Below are 13,944 nucleotides of genomic sequence, written 5' to 3' on the forward strand. Positions count from 1 at the left end.
TTCAGAGCTGCTGCAACACAAATGATAAAAAAAAAAAAATGTACCATGCTGGGGAGACACGAAGCCTGAACACCAAGCCTTAGGTTTGTTATGAAACCTTGGCAAGTCACTTAATTCCTCGCAAGAAAGAAACAAACAAATATCCCCTTTTATTATTAAATGTTTGTAAGGAACTTACCATCACCGGGTCATGTCTGCCTTATGAAACAAAGGACTTAGTCATTTGCTATTTGTAAAGTGCACTGATGTGCTCAAAAGCCCTACATTTTGCTGTTAAAAAAAAAAAATTATTAAAATACCAGACATACACAGCACACTTGAAGTGTGTACATACTCCCATTAAAGTAAGTAGCATTACTCGTGACGGCAAGTTCCACGCAGAATTGCATACTTTGTGGAATCAGTGCCCTAATTACTGGAGGCTGCATCTTAGAGATCATTATTTCAACTATAAAGGTGTTAGACTCAGAGGTATAGCTTGGCAGTTCAGTGCCTTAGGTCAGTGTGTCTCAACCTTTTTTGTACCAGGACCCACTTGTAAACAATGATGGCCAGTCCCGACCTAGTGCCCCTCACTCCTGGCCCGCTGCCCCTCGCCCCCAGTGTTAAAAAACTCCATTTTTAAAAGTTTGTTCACGACCCTTTCATATATTCTTGGGACCCACTTTTGGGTCATGATACACTGGTTGAGAAACACTGCTTTCGGTGGTACAAGAAGCAATGGCAGTGGCTGGTTGCCGAAACTGAATGCTGAGCCAACAGCAGTGGTGACTGCTGTGTTTGCACTTTCCCTAGGTCAGTGGTGAGGGTGGATGCTCTGCTTGTCCCCCGTTAGGTATGTTGCTAATTAAATATTCCAATCAATTGTCCCAAACTTGCAATTGGATTAGAGTGGATGGAGGCTTCTACCGACTCCAAATATAGGTTTTCTTGTGCTCTTTAATATGTTCCTTTCCCATGTATACACTGCAGTCCTTATGTTGCGACTTCTCCATTTTAAGTTAAAGAATCACGTGTATGTGATCTTATCTTCCAGTCATAGGAGGCCCCTTTGCATCAATAATTTCAGCCATCTTGGAAGATGATGAAAGGTTTGCTTTTTAGTGTTTCAACCCTTCATATTCCCTGTAAAAGTGCATTTATGTACAGAATATTTTGAGCTCTCAAAATATTTCTGCTAAAATTAAATTTTGATTGAAGAACAAAATAAATTGTAGGCAATTTAGCTAAAATATATTTTCAGCCAGTTGTACAACCTGTAGGTGTGTAAGGCTACTGATTTGATTACCTCCAAACAAATGGTCTACTGTATATTGTCCATATGTATCAGCGGTACATGACACACACTCTTCTTTAAGTGCAGCATGGGCTGTTTGATAGGGATTCTTTCCACACATATATAAATTTGTTTCCTCAATTCAAAATCCAAGAAACATTTTTCTTTATCATTCTAAGCTTCTTAAGAAAAAATACCAGCTGGGCGAAGAAAAAAAAAATAGCCACCACACATCTGCCCTGCTTAGCAACTTCTCTTTAAAAAGCTTACCATTCCAAAATGATATATAATTTTTCTGGCATGCATACATATATAATGTTACTATTGAAATTTGTTGAAGCAGTGCTGTTCAGTGAAGGTTTATGTAACTTTGTATGTTTTATTTCAAACCAGTTGAAACTTTACAGTCTACAAGAAAAATAACAAACTAAACATGTCAAACTACTGTGTGCCTTGTGAAACAACATAAATTTTGTAATTCATCAAGGTATGCCATAAATCATGTTGCAGGTCTCCTATTTAACATCACACTGCCTAAAGAGTAAAGCACTTATTCTTTTCGAGGCTTTTCTTCTTAGGTCCAGATCCTACAAACACTACAAATAATAATAACTGATAATAAATGTACTGTAACACAAACTAAGAAGTCATCAGGACTTAAACTTAAGTTCAGAATCAGCATCCAGAATCAGGACTTTAACATGCAAGTTCTTTAGGCTATGAACCACAACTTTATATCGGCTACACTGCAACAGGGCCTTTTTCACAATAGTAATAATAACCACAAGGTTAAAAAATAGATTAAAAATAGGATGACTGTTTTGCGTAATAATAAACTTGTCTTACCCTCGTCTCACTTCCAGGTTTTCCTCCTGAAAGTTCAGAGGTAAATTTCTTTAAATATGTTTTTCTACCCTGACTATTCAACTCCATCTCCAACTAATATCGTCTTGTGTCCCACACTGCAACACTCCAATATCACTTCTGTCTCCCTTCCATATCAGTGTATGCCAGACCTGCTGGACCTGATTATAAAGTAATAAAAGATTGAATAGGCAGGAGGACAGGAAATAGGAGTGTTTCAAGGAGAACTGGAGATTATCAGGATGTCTGTAACTTTGGGATACACTCTGAACCTAGTCCTCTAACCTTCTGATACTTGTCTATCACAGTCTTTTCATAAGACACTGAAAATGCAAATGATAACATAGCTATAGAAATGAATTATTCATATGAGAAATTTTAATGGGAGGCAAGCACAAGCTAGCAAATATCCCTCCTTTGCCACGACCTCAAGTAATGCAGCAAACCACTGCTTACCCCTACGGAAATGATTTGCTTCTTATGGATTGCTCTGTTTATGAGCTGCAAAATGTTTTGGATCAGATGTCTGCTGCTCAAATCTGTTACTTTTGGCAAAGCTTTTTGGTGATACCTAAGGGGGCTGTTTTGAACAAGTAGAAGAATTGTCTATAAACTTTTACAAGGGGGAATTCTTTTAGCATATCCTAGGCTGTACTTTATCATTTTGTGCATTGTGGCCACATTTACACAAGACACTGATTGTGCAGTCATTTAGTACATGTGTACACAAGTTTATACAAGTACTAAGTGACTGCACAGAAACAACTGCGCAGTCAATGTGTTGTGTAGTTGCAGCCACAATGCACAAAATTATGAAGTACAGCCTAGGATATGTTAAAAGAATGATCCATGGTAAACGTTACTGTGAGTTCCTGCGCAGTAGTGCCAATTAACATCTTTTTCATGACACTACTGTGCAGTAGCCTAACACTACTGTGCAGAAGCATTTACATCATGGTTGTTGCTACATAACGCTACTGCACAGCAGTATCAGGCTACTGTACAGTCAGCACCTTGTGTAGACATGGTCTGTCATTAATGTAGGACTCCTTTGCTATGGGTCACACCTCAGGCAACCAAAAATTTCTCCACATAATTTTTCCCTTGACCCACCCTTGTAAACCCAGTGCTGGGAGCTGCCACTATTTTGGATAGCAGAACATGACAGTCTTTGTAGGCCTGGTTCTCTTTTTCACTTCAACCCCTTCGCACCATTCCAGCAGTGCAGAGAGGCTTTAAGGTGTGTGTCAATTACATTTGTGCCCATTTTATAGTCCTTTTATACATTCAGGATGATATATTCAGTCCTAGAATGAGTTATTCAAATTCTTGAAGAATGGGGAATGAGATAGCCCAGTTAACTACAGAACTAGTGCAGGGCAGTAGCAGTGGAAGAGTTACAGCATTCTCATCTAACCTGCGTACTTCTAATGTACTTAACCATGCTTCAAATCCTAGATTGTCTCTTGCTTTTTCCAAACAGAAAGCTCCAAGAGGAGGTGGGGAGGGGATAATACTAAGCAGGGACATCTTCCTGACATTGAGCAGTAGCCTTAATGGAACTTATAGACAATTGTAGTGATCTGAAGCAAGTAGACAGGAAGGAGCATTTTACGTATGGAGGGAAATTAAAGCTTTGTAAAGGTATGAGTTCAATGTGAATTCCCTCACTGCTCATGTCCTGGATTTTAGAACTTCATGATGCATTACCCCCTGTGAAACAAGCGCCTGCCCTGGAAAGGCTGCAGGCTCGAAAACAGGTGTTAATGTCAGTGACTGAGTCACAGTAGGAAAACTGAGTGCTGTGGGGTAGCCATAAAAACAGAGAATCAGAAAAACCAAATTATAGTAAGAAACCAGCTTACAGAAGCCTCACCATATATATGAAATAACTGAGTAACACAGATGCTTCAGAAAACAAGACTTCCCAAGTCACTAACATTGTAGACAAATCTCATTGCATTAGAAATTACCAATTATAATGTGAGGAAATCATAAAGTATGACATTTTTGTTTCTTACTATATTACAAACAGTCAATGAATTCTGACATTTTATTGTCATTTTAATCTACCTTCAGGGTGCAATTTCATCTTCTGCATATTCAGATCTTCCAGTGGCTTCAGTGGAAGTTTCCGGAACATAAAAGCTGCTGGATGGTACCAGAAATATAATATATGAACTTGTACGTGTACATTTTTTCAAGTTCTGTGGCTTGATTGCTACAGTAAGAATATTATACTTGTAGGAGTGTTTTAAGTGCTACATAACATTCACATGGGTGAGTGCACCACACTTTGGAAGCATAAGAACTGATGTGCAAGATCAGAGCAGCAATCCTTCTAGGTCCTGACCCTCCACCTTTAAAATCAATAGTAGTTTTCCTGTTGACTTCAGTGGATGCTGGATCAGCCTTCTCTAGTCCAAGATCCTGTTTCTGTCAATGTTCAGGAAAAGATGTTTCAGTTACTGTGCAAAAATCCTTTAGTGGAGCATCATGGAATAACTTTAATAAAATATAAATCAGCATGGCACTAGGGTGTAATGCACAGCATGAATATCAAAATGCTGAGTACTTGATCTCTGCAAAGAACATTCTCTGCCAGAAAACCTTGAGTGTCAGGGGGAGGGTAGAGGAGGATGGGAATCTCATCACTGTGACGGGAAAAAGCAATGCAAAATTTTCACAAAATCAAAAGGTGGTTTTAATTGGTGGAAAAGTATTGCATCATCAACGCATATTTTTGTTTCTGAAATGATCTATGTCTCCCAGTGTCAAATCATGCCCTTGTCAAGTTGGGCACTTTTTACACTGATTTCACACCAGAATTACCATGAGCAAAGTGTTTATGAAATATTCATGTTTATATGCAAACACATGCAAAGCAAGAACTTACCATTATGTTCTTCTGCCTTATATTGAAACTGCCTGATGCTCTTGTCTGCTCAGTCTGCCCAGGTTGATATTCAGTTTGCTTTTGATCCCCCTTTAATTGCTGTTACTCCAGCATTAGATTTCTGTACTAGTTTTTTAATCTTCTCTTTAAATGTAAGGTCTTAATATCTTGAGGGATTTTTAAGACAAATTAAACAGTTTCAACCCACTGCAATAAAAGCTGACTCTGGAATAGTTTTGTTGGAATCAGCCATTCTTCCCTGTACCTACATTACCAACGTACAATCTTCCCCTAGTACAGAGGCAGTTTAATGTGCTGAAAAGGTCATGTCATGTCTTGGAATAGTGGCTAACAGGATACTGCAAAGGCCACAAGTAATAAGTCATGCAGGAAAAATGTATTTGCCAAATTTTAACAATCGTATGTTTTGTAGAAAAGTGAAAATTCCTTGCTGGAACTGAGAATGCTTCTTAACAGCTAATACCTCCGTTGCTTCCCCTGTACTGCTGTTTTCTATAATGTACAGTTGGGAAAGTCTGTTTGTCCTTTAATTGTTACGTTCTGCTTTTCATAACTACAAAAAGAAGAGAAGGAATTTGCATAATGTATTTTGTGGGTGCATTTCAGGATAATTTCCTGGTTTTTCCAAGCATAAAATGTGCATAAAGCTTTAGTGACAGTGACTCTTACATTTTTAATTTCCAACGACTCTGACAACCTTCACAGCATATGGGGTATCACAAATAACATGGCTTTTGTTTTGTCAACAGTTCTAAATCATTCATTTAGTATTTCATTGCAACATTATTGCAGCACGTGCAAGGCAATCCAGATTGCTGCTGCCTGTTTTTCTACTACCTTCTTTAGGTCAACTGCTGAAAAATAAAAGCAGACAGAGATAGATCTGTTTAGGGTAAGGGTTAATTCCAAAAAGGAGTTCAATAAATGCACTTAAAGCATTGTCCCTCACAGCTAGATGGGAGTATTGGAAACTCATCTTGGATACAGATAGTCTCTTTACAGTGAGAAGTGCAGCTAGAAAATGAAATATATAGAACATGAGCTAATGTCACAAGATAAAGTGATGGGAATATTTGTTTTGGCAGAACTTATAGGAAAACTGTTACTGTTTTGTAGGAAATTTAGACAGATTAAAAAAAGATTTGGCTCATGAATAAAGTAAACTTTTAATTGTAAGCCACCCAGGAAGCAAAGCTTCCTTTATTAGCCGTTTTTTGTTTTTCCAGTCAATGGCACAGATTATTTAAACTGATAACCAGCAGTTGAGCAGAACAGAGAGCTCCTGATAAACAGCAGCTACAGGAGGGCAGGAAACTTTAGCAGAAAACAACTCTGATGTTATAAATCTTCAAATGCAAATGTAATTAACTCTGACTATATGGCCACCATAGTTCCCCCAAATGATGTATGCAGGACTTTTGTGTTCGTGTCATACTGTTAATGTTACTTGAGCTTATTTGTGTGTGTTAATATTATAACAACACTAACATAAGAAGTTAAATGATGGTACCTAAGGCTTTCACTCCTGGTGGTTTGCATTTACAATTTATCCCCAAGAAAACCTCTGAGCCATATTGAAGAATCTTACTGAAGCGCTTCATTAGAAAAGAGCAGACAGTGGAGAAAAGATGCTGAAAACAATCTAGATTTGTGGTTTTGTTACGCAGTCCAAAGCTCCCATGTAAGCATAAATCTGTTTAGCGGACTACAAAATAGAGATTCAGTAGTTGCTGTGTGCAGGTCTAATCCTGCCAATACCATCAGTGCAGGCTTTGTAGTTTGGCAATATGTAAGTTTAGCTCATTGACAGAGACAGGGCTCAAGAGAAGAGAGGAGATGGGGAGGAGGGGAGAGCTTCAGCAAATAGCTATTGAAAATGCATATGTGAATATGCTGCAAAACAGCATGCTCAGCCTTTTGTGTTTCCTTTCAGCAAGGATTAAAGTAAATGTGCTTACACTGGTTAGAATATTTGCCAGAAAGGAAAATTTTAATCAAATATCATGGAAATAGAATTTTAAATGGATTTATAAATGTAGTATATTTGGGGCAAAAGCCTTGTCCTTCCTGTTAGACTAACACAGGTAATAGACATATACCTGCCTTGACTCAGTTCTTTTGCTCCTACACTGGCAGAGGAGTCAGGGCCTACAGAAGGAGTCTCTGGGTTACTCCAATTTAGTTTTTTGTTTGACTCATGACCCTCAGGAAGCAGAGGATAACCATACTGCAATGCATTCTTGCCACCGCTACTGCTTGCTAGATGCTTGCTGCTTACAACATGATGTACATCCAGGGTGCTAGAAGCTGGGCCCACTTACAGCTTTTATGCCTTCTCAGCATGTCATGGGGCGTTCTTGGGAGGCCACATACGCTCCTTAAAATGTCAAATTACTTTGTAAAAGTGGCATAAATATATCTGAGAAGCTGGGACTAAGTGTATGCCTCATGTCAGCGAGCAAGAGAATTCAACAGGGATTAAACCAATAAGGCTCTACCAATGGGAAATAAAGTCTCAGAGAAGTTAGACTAAAAGAAACCCATAAAATTTAATATAAAGCAATATTCTTGCTATGGCAAGCCACTGAATTCCATAGTACATGCAATTTTCTACCACATTCTATAGGGTTTTCTAGGAATAATTGCAAATAACAAATGACGTAAAAATATAGTCTGTTCACGATTTATTCAGAACAGAAAACAATGCTGAATACCATATTTGTTATGAATTATTCACCCACCTCTATTTAGCAGTAAATGGAATCTTTACAACAACATTAGTTAGCTGTTAGCATGGGTTTGATTTACCACTGCATTACCCCAGCTTTGTCTTGGGAGTTAGTGCACTGATTTCCACAGAATCACAAAGGAGTAAAACTGGGACTATGTAGCCATGAATCAGTCCCTGCATTTAGAAAGCATCATACTAATATTCCAGCAGGGATCTATCCTGCACTTTCTCTGGCTCTGATCCAGAAAAACACTTAAAACACATGCTTAACATTAAGCTCATGAGCAGTCTCATTGGTTCTAAGTACTCAGTACCTTACAGGATCAATCCCATATTATTTCAATGGCCCCATGTTTTGTAACATCACCCAGCTTTCAATGCAGGGGAGCCGTGGATCTAATTTTATATAGGAGATTTTTTTTAAATGCAAAAGTGAGGGTATTTAAGCCATTGAAAAAGGAAGTAGCGGTGCCTCTGACTTACGAAGGTTGAAAAAAAGTCTTCCCACATGTACAATTCAGGGACTTTACATATTTTTCTGATCCCTTATAAGGGAGGTCAACAGACAGGGCAGTTTGTTCTCAAATAGCTAAACGCAAGTAGGTAAAACAGCAGGTCTGTGTGACCATTAACACAACTGCTGCCAGTGTCTTTCTATGCAGCTTCTTCAGTAAAAGAAAATGTCACAGTCAGAGGCTACAAATAGAGTTCTGCTTGAGTTTCTCCTCCTTGCTCACATTAGCTTACAGCCTCTTTAAAAATGACTTCAGATCTATTTACTTATTTATGGATCAAACTGATAGTCAGACAGAAGCTATGTTGACACCATTTAAACCAAACTGGTAAGATGCATTAAAAGCACTGCCAAGACAAAAATATAATAAAAACACCCCTCTAAACCTAGCAAATCTGAGTATTTGCCTCCGGGGGAAAACACATACACACACACACACAAGCAAAAATAGTGGCAAAAGCATGCACAGGGTTCTTTTTGGGCAAATTTTAGACTCTGCTCTGCAAGGTATCAAAGAAAAGATAACAGGCATCAAATCTAAAAAAAAAAAAAATCTTCCAACCTTTGTATTTATTATGGCGGTGTTACAGGAATAGATACATGAGACGGTTTGGATAAAAGCATGCATCCATTATGACTTTCCCTTTTAGCACAGTGTTAACAAAGCAGAGCTTTTACACTTCTATAACAAGTTGCAGGGAGGCAAAAGCTGCATTATTTACCTACTGTTTCTTGCTACCATTGCAGTGGAAATACTGCAAGTGCCACCTTCTGGATATTTGAATCTATTGCACTTGACTGGCAATATTTCCATCCTTACTTCCAACATCTTGAAAATCAGAATGAGGGAAATGCAGCTGTATTTTGCCTAAGCTGTTTTCTTATTTTAAAATGGGTACATTTAACAGATTTTTAAAAAATCCAATAAAATACTGCTTTTCATTACTACGTTTCAGGCTATGGTTTTAGTTCTGAGTGGGAGCAGAAAGGGATGGAAACAGTACAGAAGCTTTTAGCCTGAGCTCTAGTATTCTGCCACTTCAGCTACAGCACTAATTCTGACTGAAGGTTTCACAAACAAACCCTTAAAGAATACAAACTGGCTGAAAATGTCAGCCTTTCCTGCTAACTGAACCAAATCTTATTCTTACTACTTAGGTCGAATACAGAGCTACTGCATGCTCCCCCAAGTGCCTTTACATCCTAGTAAGATTGCTGCATAGCTTTGGAGATAATGGCACTGTGGAGCACGTAGCAGGCACCCAAAATATCAGAAGTCTTCATACAAGGCTGTGACGGGATGCTCTATTTAAAACTGTGCTCATGGACCACGAGGCCAGATAAACACAGCAGGAGACTTAATCCCTGGGATGTTACAGAAGCAGTAATATTTCATTGTACCATAACATATTACATTTACTTTCACTCAAGCAAGACAACAGTTTTTAAAAAGTGCAAATGCAACACAGAGGACTATGATAAAAATTGCTTATATAGCGGAAAGTTGTTTTAAGCCCTTTTGACATAACCTTCCTGCACATTGTCAGTAACCTTTTCATCTTCCTTTCCAAGTGTGGAGAGGATAGAGTCAGCCAGATGCAATGCTACTGGGTGAATTATTTCAGTGAGCAAGATGAGTTGAGCCTCAGCCACAACAAACTGAAGTATACGAAATCCCAAAAAAACTATTTTTCCAACCCCCAGTAATCTCAGACTTATTTGATGTAGATAAGCACTGATGTAAGACAGGGGAGCCAGAAAAGCAAAATAAGGATAATCATCTTTGTGCTTCATTTATATTGAGATCCAGCAGACTAACTCTGCCAGGTCTTTTGAAAATCCCAGTCTTTGCCTGTAACAAGGTGCAGGGGCTAAAGCCCAACTGCAGGAGGTTAGAGGATAATAGCCTGCCTGCCTAAAAACTCTGGGCCCTCTGACAGGGATGACTGGCTGGCCCTAGAGGAAGTTAAATGCTCCTAGAGAGATGATGCTGAGGAGGAGGGAAGCTGAGAAGAAAGGCAACAGTGAAGTACAGTGGGGAAGCCCTCACTCTGGATAGGAAAGGAAAATTGAATTAGGGATTGGGGAATCCCTGCCACGTTACCTGGCTCTGCAGAAAGCAGAGATCCACACCAGTCTGCTCCCCACCACTGCCTGCCCTGTGCAGCTCTGCTCCCTGCAGAGCCAGATCACACAACAGAGACCAGCAGGCTTCACAGTACTGCACTGCTTCTCTGTCCCACATCCCTCTCCCCCCTTGGCTAGGCAAGTGGCAGCAGGGCAGAGACCCTGCTCCCAGCACTGAGCCCCTGCTCCCAGGGCTGCCATGCCCGCATCCCCCGCCCCTCTCCCCAAGTAATGTGCCCCCCACAGTGGCTAGGCAGCTTGTCCCAGCCCCAATCCCTTCCTTCCCCTACACACCCATTTCCTCTCCCCTCCTCAAACCCTAACAAAAACTTACCAGCTGGAGGCAGCTGCCAGCTGTCTGTTTAGTCTATGGCTGGATCTCTGAATTGGCCAAATCTTTTCTGAATCTTTTTTTAAATTGATTCGGATGCTTCAATTCGATTTGGAGCTTTTATTTGGTCTCCCAATTCGATTCAGATTTGAAGATTCCCAGATCGGGCCAAATCTCCTCTGAATCGAATCAGTTACTGAAGCTTTGCATAGCCCTATTAATCCAGCCCTTATTACTTGAATCTAGTCAAACCCAACAAAAGCTGACCATCTCTTTTATTATCTCCTCCCTCAGCTTGCCCCCTTCCTTATCCGGATAATCCTTATTCGGTGTCTGGCTGCAGCTTTATTTTTTGTGAAGAATGAGGCAAAGTAGATATTGAGTAGATCCACCTTCTTCGCATCTTCTGTAAAGAGTTTTCTACTGGCTTGTTAACACAGGACCCGCAGCAGCTTCCTTGGTCCTTCTTTTCTGACCAACATCCTTATATAACGTCTTCTTGTTGTTCTTAACTTCCTTTGCCAGGTGCAGCTTGTTCTTTATCTTTCCCATCCCGATTTTGTCCCTGCAGGTTCTTGCTATTTCCTGGTATGCTTCCTTGATGATCTGCCTATTCTTGCAATGCCTGCATGCTTTCCTTTTGCATTTGAGGCATAAGAGCTGTCCCATCAGGTCTCTATAATGGCAGTCAGGTCACAGTTCTTTCCTCAGGCTGTAGCTCCCAACTCATCTTGTTTAGTACCCATACTTCTCATTTGTATATATGCATTGGATGTATTTTGTATTTTGATCTACTTGCTTCCCTGTTGTGGCACTTGTTGCAGTCCTATAGCTCTCTGACCCTTTTCTTGAGTTAAGTTGCTTTTTCAAGTCCTTTCCTCTCCGGACTTTGTGCTTTGTTGCTGAAGGGCTGCAATTACCATGCCCTGTGGAGCATAATTTAAAGTCCTCCTTACTAGGTTGGCCAGACAACTTCAAAAGATGCCCTTCCCCATTTGTGATGAAATACACTACATAAATACATCTGATAGGGCTGTGCGAAATTTCAATGAGTGTTTCATTTTTAAGCTGTTTCGATGCATTTTGAACTCAAAAAAGCAAAATTGAAATGAAACAAACGGCTTCAAAAAGCCTCGAAATGAAATAAGGGTATTCGTAACATTTTGAAAGTTTCAAACATTTCAAGTTTTAAAGCAGCCTGGTGGCAAGAGGTGGGGGAGAACCAGGGCTGCACTCTGAGCAGCTCTGCCAGCTTTACGGAGCTGAGCCTGGCAGCGCGAAGTGGGGGAGAGCCACTGGCCATTGCTGCACTTTGAGCAGCTCCACCACTAGCTCTTCTGCTGCCTCCTGCCACTGAGCTGAGATTTGTGGGGCTGGTGGAGCCAGTCAGAGAGCAGCTTGGTGGCCGGAGGTGTGGGAGAGCCAAGGCTATGCTCTGACTGGCTCCACCAGCCCCTGAGCTCAGCCTGGTGGCAGAAGGCGAGGCAGAACCAGGGCTGTGATCCTTCTCCCACTGCCAGGCTGAGCTCCATGGGGCTGGCGGAGCCGGTCAGAGCACAACCCGGTGGCAGGAGTGGGGGAGAGCCAGGGCTGCATTCTGACTGACTTCTCCAGCCCCATGGAGCTCACCCCAGTGGTGGGAATTGCTGGAGAGCCAAGGCTGTGCTCTGCCTCTCACCACTAGGCTGAGCTCCATGGGGCTGGCAGAGCCACTTGAAGCACAGCCCAGGCTCTCCCCTGCCTCCTGCCACGAGGCTGCACTCCAAGTGGCTCTGCAAGCTCCACGGAGCTGAAACCAGAAGTGGGAGGCAGGGGAGAGCCATTGGCCAGGGCTGCACTTCAAGTGGCTCCACCACTGGCTCCCGCCACTTTTCACTGCCGGGCTGAGCTCCATGGGGCTAGTGGAGCCACTCGGAGTGCAGTCCTGGACAGTGGTTCTCCCCCACCTCCTGCTGCTGGGCTCAGCTCCATGGGGCTGGCAGAGCCACTTGAAGTGCACCCCAGCGGTGGGAGGTGGGGAGAGCCAGGGCTGCACTCCAAGCAGCTCCACCAGCCCCACAGAACTCAACCTGCCCTCCTGGCATGGCTGGACTCCTCCTGGGGGTGTGGGTCCCCAGATCTGCATGAAGGATGACAGGAAGCTGCTGCTGCTGCCGCCTGGGGCCAGCAGCAGCACCAGTCTTCCTGGCACTGGGTGAGGGCTGCACCCAGCACCGGTCCCAGGCAGCAGCAGCAGCCTCCTGTCATCCCAAATGCAGATCTTGGGGCCCACACCACCGGGAGGTGTCTGGCACAACCCCACAGACTTCCCGAAGGTGCAGACCCCCAGATCTGTGCACAGTTTGACAGCAGGCTGCAGTTTCCCATCTCCTTGAAACTTGGCAGGCTTCATGCCCTCAAAAAGGGCTACCATCCCTGCAATTTGCATCCAAATCAGGCAAGAAATGACAAAGTTATAGACATTTTCATGATTCCCCATTATAACCTATGTGTGAAATGTCACAATGCATTGAAACAGGAAAACGGTTTTGATGAAATGAAAGGAAGCAGTGCTTCGAAATGAAACAAAACAACAAAATGAAACACTGTCCCTTCAAAATGGTGAAAAAGAAGTCAAAATGAAACGGTGCTATTTCACACAGCCCTAACATCCGGTTCATTTACAAATCATACTAACATTTTCTCTCACTAAATCTGATGCAATATTTGATAAATGTAGGGCATTATGACAATTTTTCTTAGAAGTTATAATCAATCTTCTTAAAACTCCCCTCAAATTAACTAACTAGCTTTGAATGAAATTTGAGGATTTGGCCAGTTTGAATTAACCCATTTCCCTCTTTGCTTCTCTCAGTTATTCATGTAGTGTTGAGACGAATCATTGTTGGGAGAGAAGAAAGCTTTCAAAGCTTCCCATTCTGAATAGGCATAAAGTGCCTATTGAAATGGAGAATGGTTTTTCATTTTGGGGGCTGACCTTGCTTTCATACTCTCATGCTCTCTGCCTGCACTCCACAGAGGTATGTAGCAGGCAAAGAAGAAATGTCATCCAGCAGTTTTACAAAAATGAAATTCCAAGAAATGTGCATGTGATTGATATGTAGCTCTTGTCAACATCCCAAATTCATAAGGATTTTTCCCCCTTTTTCTCTAACTGCCCACATTGCTCCTGATCTACAATCAT

General features: G+C 41.5%; 1 long non-coding RNA gene across 1 annotated transcript; it reads right to left on the bottom strand.

Moving 5' to 3' along the window:
* Positions 1–1,658: 1,658 nt before the first annotated feature.
* On the bottom strand, positions 1,659–10,462 carry LOC149868349 (uncharacterized). Its single transcript, XR_016441233.1, has 3 exons — positions 10,407–10,462; positions 5,037–5,911; positions 1,659–4,576 (listed from the first exon to the last, which is right to left on the bottom strand). It is a non-coding gene; the product is annotated as an uncharacterized LOC149868349 (long non-coding RNA).
* Between the last annotated feature and the right edge of the window lie 3,482 nt (positions 10,463–13,944).

The sequence above is a fragment of the Crocodylus siamensis genome, chromosome 3 (assembly GCF_052110815.1).
Source record: "Crocodylus siamensis isolate JL-2025a chromosome 3, ASM5211081v1, whole genome shotgun sequence".
Taxonomy (NCBI): Eukaryota; Metazoa; Chordata; order Crocodylia; family Crocodylidae; genus Crocodylus; species Crocodylus siamensis.